The following is a 7,721-nucleotide window of genomic DNA, read 5'->3' as shown; positions in this document are numbered from 1 at the left end:
GTGTTTAAATGTCTGTAGAGCTCATTCATGTTAAACAATGTCAGGTAATCCAGACATCTGCTGGATTAAGGGTCTCCCTGACTCTTAAGCTCTAGATAGCACTGCTCACACCTCCATTCCACACTCTATTAAAAGTCCAGCGCCCTCCCTTCCTGTGAATTCCCAGAGAATTTATTATTTCACAGTCATGTTGCTCAGAAAAGGCTAGTTCAGCTAGAGGTTTGCAAAAGGATGAGGTGATGGCAGGTTTACATCACAGCAACTTGGAAGACATCAGTTTGACCCTGAGACATCCTTAAGAGTCCTCATCCCGCCTCTCAGCTCCTCACAGTCCTTCGTTGCCCTCCCTCCTCCACGGTACCCTCCACCCACCACTAGTTCCAGAACGGAGCTCCAGGTGCTCCCGTAACCCAAGGGGGTTTTCATTTACCAGGATTGAACCTCAGTGGAGGAACCTTGTGGTTTAACACATAATATTTATTCTTTATTAGACAGTTCATAGCACTCTGCAACACATTTTTTGTTTCATGCTGTAAGTTTCTTTATTCATGTGTAACATATGTGACTACACCCATATTAGTATCCCAGAGAGGCCTCATTTTTAAGTAAAAGATCTTTTATAAAACCAGGCCTGAGAGTGGTGTTCTAATTAATTTGAGTTTGTCTAAAATGCAGAGCAGGGCTTCCCTGGTGGCTCAGATGGTAAAGAATCCACCTGCCAATGTAGGAGACATGGGTTTGATCCCTGGGTTGTGAAGATCCCCTGGAGAAGGAAATGACAGCCCACTCTAGTATTCTTGCCTGGAGAATCCCACAGACAGAGGAGCCTGGTGGGCTACAGTGCATGGGGTCACAAAGAGTCAGATACGACTTAAGAGACTAAACAATAATAGAAACAAAATGCATAGCATAGGACAGAAAAAAAAAAATGAGATGTAATTTCAACTTTTTTTTTTTTTTTTACTTCTTTGGTCCTTTAATTTTTCCAAGGAAAGTCTGAACTCTTCCCTCACAACATCCCTGCTCTGCCCCCTCTCTGATATGTGCACACATTTAAGTCAGAATTTCTTCGGAGAGTCCAGCAGCAGAGCGAGAGAGGAAGCCATTTTCATAGGCCTTCCATCATCACCTGATACCCAGCACACACTCATTTAACAGGAATGACACTTGGTAAACTTTTTGTACTCAGTGGGCTGCCCCATCGCCTCTCCTCCATCGTTCACACAAACAAGGACGTCCTGCTGCTGATGGTGCTGAGTTGTGTCTCTAGATCAAGCAAAGGGAGTCTTGGAGCCACAATTCACTGCTATATTCTCAGAGCTGTCATTGTAACTTCATGTAAATAGATGATAATGCACTGTGTCATTGTGTGTGTGTATTTAAGTTAAAATAATGAGTCTAATCTTAAGGGTTTTGATCTCTGTGTTCAGCCACAATTATCACACGATTATCCCTGGACTACTCTGATGATGTCAGTGGTTCAGTGACCCGGAACCCTTTCCAGGCAGTGTTATGACAGCCTTCTCATTCCAGTCCTGACAGGGCAGCGATGGTCCCAAAACTTCAACTATGAACCATTTGTCCTCACTTTTCTTCCTGCCAGGCTGTCTGATGGCCCCCTGCTGTGATGGCTGGCAGCTTGTTGTCCTGCCAGAGCCAGTGAAGGACGCTGCAGATAGAGCACAAAGCCGCAAGAGGTTTATCGTGGGGTTGGATTAAGCTTGAGAGGAGTTCAGTTTGAAGTAGAAATCTCTTCACAGCAGGAACCCTGTCTGGAATAACTTTAGTATTGTACATACCTATCTTTGTAAAAAATTAACACTCGAATATTTGTGAAATGAGTAAATAAAAAATTTAAAGAATCACAGAAATGAGACTGGTGTATCAATAAACTCATTGTTTATTGAGTTGTAAACAGAAAAGAGGCAATAAAACCTCAGAGGGTTTTGCTTTGTGTTGTTGTTTTGGAGGGACGACTTCATTGACCCACCAGGGCCTGGATACTTTCTAGAGAAAGTAACAGTTAATTTAAATCTGATTGATATGGCAGAGTAACTCAGATGTAGAGATAAGGCTGGGTTTATAGAGTATTTTTTAAAACAATGTTCTGTCCTGACATTGTAATTCATTTTAGAAAATTTGGAATATCCAAGAGTAAAAATAAAATTAAAACCATCGAGAATCTAACTACCAAGTTCTATAACTAAACAAAAGAGTAGTTATTTCTTTCAGTTTAGTTGCTCAGTTGTGTCCAACTCCTTGCGACCCCATGGACTTCAGCACGCCAGGCTTCCCTGTCCATCACAACTCCCAGAGCTTGCTCAAACTCATGTCCATCAAGTCTTTTTTCTAAACATATACTTATTTCTAGGCAGAATTGAAATATAAAGCTTTCCATTCTGCTCTTTTAGTTAACATTGAGGATGTGAGTCTAATGACTATACATTATTCCATACTGAGAGTGTTTTAACTATATCCCCTCTGTGCGATGGCTCATCTATTTCCTACTGGTAATCATTTTTGTTTTAAGGTTTTATCTTGTCACTAAATGTTATACAGCATCTCATTATTTTATAATAGATTCATCAAAATGGATTGAGGCATTAAGAGCATTTTTAAGGCTCTTGATAAATTTATTTTCATATAAGCTATATCAATTGATATTCCTACCAGCAACAATAAAGTGAATGTCTTGGCTATCAATAGGGTATTAAAGATCTGTCTACTATGTTGTTCAGTCACTAAGTCATGTCCAACTTTTTGTGATCCTATGGACTACAGCCTGCCAGGCTCCTCTGTCCATGGGATTCTCCAAGCAAGAATACTGGAGTGGGTTGCCATGCTCTCCTCCAGGGGATCTTCCTGACCCAGGGACTGAACCCATGTCTCCTGCATCTTCTGCATTGCAGGCAGATTCTTTACCACTGAGCCATGGGCTTCATATATATACATATAGATACATGTGTGTATATATATATATATATATATAAGAGGCTTAGATGGTTATCAGATGGGGTGGTGGGTGAGACCCCTTTAAAGAGGTGGTCAGGAAAGTCCTTTCTGAGGTGAAGAAGCACAGAGAGGAGAAGTCCAGGAGGAAGGGGTGGTGCCATGTAGCAAGAACAGGAAGACTGGTTCATCAGGCAGCTGTTGAAATGGGCAACAATATGATCTTATAGGGTCTCAGGCCATGGGAAGCAGACTCGGTTTCATTACAAACACAACACCAGGCTGTTGAAGATTATTAGCAAAGGCGGAGACTTGCTCCAGTTCACTTGTTCAGATCAGTGTGGCTTCTCTGAGGAGGTTAGGAGGATACCCAGACAAGAATGGACACAAGGTGAGTTAAGAGGTGAGGGAAGCAATGATAGACCGGGCAGAGTGGTGATAGGGGTGAGGCCCAAGTGTGAAGCTGTGTGTGTGTGTGTGTGTGTGTGTGTATACCTTTAGCTTCCAAGAAGGAATGTCATAAGGAAGGTTACCTGTTGATGATATGGATCAGGAGTGCTCAAATCAGGGCCCTAGAAAGACCACCAACTTCCCTAACTGACAACATTGTAATGAAGATGAAGAAGGAGACACTTTCCCAGGTGACTTTTAAAATACAGCAAGTGCTTATATGCTGGTTGTTCCTGACTCTGTGTTTACAAAGACTGTCAGATCTCCTCATTCATTCTGCAGTCATCACTCCCCCAGTGGACTTATGTCTCCTAACAGGACAGTATCAGCAGCTGGTAGTTACCAATTCCTATTATGTCCTGGTTGATGTGATGACCTTCTAGAAACACTGTCTCATTAATACTATGACCACCCATCAGTTTGTAGTGTTAACCTGGTAGGATCGTCTAGCACATAGAGGCTCTGCGCTTAGTCACTCAGTCATCTCCTACTCTTTGCGACCCCATGGACTGTAGCCCACCAGGCTCCTCTGTCCATGGGATTCTCCAGGCAAGAATACTGGAGTGGGTTGCCATGCCCTCCTCCAAAGGACTTTCCCAACCCAGGGATTGAACCTACGTCTCCCACATTGCAGGTGGATTCCTTACCATCTGAGCCACCAGGGAAGCTCCTAGTGCTGTCAGTTTCCCTCCACTAAGCAGGTCAACTTTAGAATCTGTGAGGTCAAGTCAGGGGAGTCTGTGCTTGGATAGAAATCTGCACACGGGGCTGAGCACACCCTTCAGGTGGGTTTTACGGATCTAAGGCTACGGAGAACCGAGAACCGAGTGCAACTCAGAATAGTCCAAGTCTGTGATATGTAAACATGAAGAACAACACTCCCTCCTCTGGAAAAGCCAGTTTTGCTGCATTTGCACAATACTCTGGCATCCTTGACTCCAGATAAACCTGTGCATCTCTGCTCCCTTGAACCGGTTCTAACTGCTTAGTTCCCACACCCAAATATGAGCAGAATAAACTTAACATTTGTTCATTTTATACCTAGAGGAGAGCCATGATTTTACCTTTTCTTTGAAAAGTATCCTTTCACACTGAAAAGAAGGAAAAAACACATTTACTCCTTTCAGGGGCACCAGGCCTTGGCACAGTTAGGTAACTGTCTGCTCTAGCTGCCATGTGGGATCTGGGCTCCACCATCCAGTGCTCATGTGAACTCCAGGACCAGCTTTATTCTGTACTTTTGTCAGTGCCACTGTTTCCACTTCAGACCAGATCTCAGGGCAGGCTGTCTCTCCTCTGTCGCCATTCCTGGGTTCCAGCCCTCCACCTGACATACCAGAACCCAACTCAGGGGATGTTATCTCCTTGGTCCAGAGGTTCTAAGATAAAGTTTAATGGAAATTTGAGGCAAAAGCCTGATTCATTTTAAAGGGATAGAAACTCCCTTCTATAGACTTGAGGTAGATAAATTGAGGTATTGTGGAGTAAAGCATTTTGTCACAGAGGTTCGTGGCATTGTACAGGAGACAGGAATCAAGACCATCCCCAAGAAAAAGAATCGCAAAAAAGCAAAATGGCTGTCTGAGGAGGCCTTACAAATAGCTGTGAAAAGAAGGGAAGTGAAAAGCAAAGCGGAAAAGGAAAGATATAACCATTTGAATGCAGAGTTCTAAAGAATAGTAAGGAGAGATGAGAAAGCCTTCCTCAGTGATCAGTGCAAAGAAATAGAGGAAAACAATAGAATGGGAAAGACTAGAGATCTCTTCAAGAAAATTAGAGATACCAAGGGAACATTTTATGCAAAGATGGGGTCAATAAAGGACAGAAACAATAGGGATCTAACAGGAGCAGAAGATATTAAGAAGAGGTGGCAAGAATACACAGAAGAACTGTACAAAAAAGACCTTCACAATCCAGACAATCACGATGGTGTGATCACTCACCTAGAGCCAGACATCCTGGAATGTGAAGTCAAGTGGGCCTTAGAATGCTTCACTACAAACAAAGCTAGTGGAGGTGATGGAATTCCAGTTGAGCTATTTCAAATCCTGAAAGATGATGCTGTGCAAGTGCTGCACTCAATATGCCAGCAAATTTGGAAAACTCAGTAGTGGCCACAGGACTGGAAAAGGTCAGTTTTCACTCCAATCCCAAAGAAAGGCAATGCCAAAGAATGCTCAAACTACTGCACAATGGCACTCATCTCACATGCTAGTAAAGTAATGCTTAAAATTCTCCAAGCCAGGCTTCAGCAATATGTGAACTGTGAACTTCCAGATGTTCAAGCTGGTTTTAGAAAAGGCAGTGGAACCAGAGATCAAATTGCCAACCTCTGCTGGATCATTGAAAAAGCAAGCGCGTTCCAGAAAAACATCTATTTCTGCTTTATTGACTATGCCAAAGCCTTTGACTGTGTGGATCACAATAAACTGGAAAATTCTGAAAGAGATGGGAATACCAGACCACCTGACCTGCCTCCTGAGAAATCTGTATGCAGGTCAGGAGACAACAGTTAGAACTGGACATGGAACAACAGACTGGTTCCAAATAGGAAAAGGAGTACGTCAAGGCTGTATATTGTCACCCTGCTTATTTAACTTATATGCAGAGTACATCATGAGAAACGCTGGGCTGGAGGAAGCACAAGCTGGAATCAAGATTGCCAGGAGAAATATCAATAACCTCAGATATGCAGATGACACCACCCTTATGGCAGAAAGTGAAGAAGAACTAAAGAGCCTCTTGATGAAAGTGAAAGAGGAGAGTGAAAAAGTTGGCTTACAGCTCAACATTCAGAAAACTAAGATCATGGCATCCAGTCCCATCACTTCATGGCAAATAGATGGGGAAACAGTGGAAACAGTGGCTGACTTCATTTTTCTGGGCTCCAAAATCACTGCAGATGGTGATTGCAGCCATGAAATTAAAAGATGCTTACTCCTTGCAAGGAAAGTTATGACCAACCTAGATAGCATATTAAGAAGCAGAGATATTATTTTGCCAACAAAGGTCTGTCTAGTCAAGGTTATGGTTTTTCCAGTGGTCATGTATGGATGTGAGAGTTGGACTGTCAAGAAAGCTGAGTGCTGAAGAATTGATGCTTTTGAACTGTGGTGTTGGAGAAGACTCTTGAGAGTCCCTTGGACTGCAAGGAGATCCAACCAGTCCATCCTAAAGATCAGTCTTGGGTGTTCATTGGAAGGACTGATGTTGAAGCTGAAACTCCAATACTTTGGCCACCTGATGCAAAGAGCTTACTCATTTGAAAAGACCCTGCTGCTAGGAAAGATTGAGGGCAGGAGGAGAAGGAGATGACAGAGGATGAGCTGGATGCATGGCATCACCGACACAATGGACATGGGTTTGGGTGGACTCCGGGAGTTGGTGATGAACAGGGAGGCCTGGCGTGCTGTGGTTCATGGGGTCACAAGTAGTCGGACACGACTGAGCGACTGAACTGAACTGAAGCCTGAAAATACTATAATTTATTAGTTGGTGTTTTGCCCTACATTTTATATTTGCAACATGGGATTTCTCCCTCTTGCTTTCATTGCTCGACAAATGAAGCACCTGCTTGGACAGGGCAGAAGGCTACAGTGTTTAAGGAACACTGAGGGTGAGCAATGTGGCGTCCCCTCAGAGATAGTATTGGTGGGGCAGGAAGACAGACTGTAAATAAACTGCCATCCAGGGAGGCCACAGCAGAAGCACTAAGGGTTGGGATTATTAAGGACCAACAGAAATCAGTATGATGTTATCTCCAACGTCTGAGAAAAAATAACTCAATTTAGAACATTATGTTATTAAATGCTCATTCAAGGATGAAGATGAAAATATTTTCATCCAAATAAAAGCTTGGAGCATTCACCATTAAGATACTCTCACTAAAGACATTTCTTCAGGGTATCCTTTTTGAATTCAGTTGTTGGTTTTTTGATACGAGGTGTATGAGCTGTTTGTATATTTTGGATGTTAACCAGGGATGAGCTTTGGACAGAATACTTCTATTTCCAAAACAAAACACATAGAGGGAAAAAGAAAATGAAGAATATATGCTGGTTTTACTCTTAGTAGCTAAAGGAACCCTGCCATCTCCACGTGCTTCCTCCACAATACACTGATACTTGCCAAATTGCTACCAGATCACCTGGTTTCTTGCTCACACAATTTCCCCAGCACTGGACTGTTTAAAGGGTATGTCCTTACCCAACATTCAAGACTCTTTAAAATTCAATTCCAATTTAATTCTCCAAAAAGCTCACTTAAAGCAGTATTAACTAATCTAGGCAAATGGTCTGTAAGTTAAATACCGAATAGGCAAC

Source organism: Bos grunniens, chromosome 12, assembly GCF_055505025.1.
Source record: "Bos grunniens cultivar Pamir isolate PY7600 chromosome 12, Bosgru_T2T1.0, whole genome shotgun sequence".
NCBI classification, from domain to species: Eukaryota; Metazoa; Chordata; class Mammalia; order Artiodactyla; family Bovidae; genus Bos; species Bos grunniens.
Note: the sequence above shows the minus strand (reverse complement) of the source record.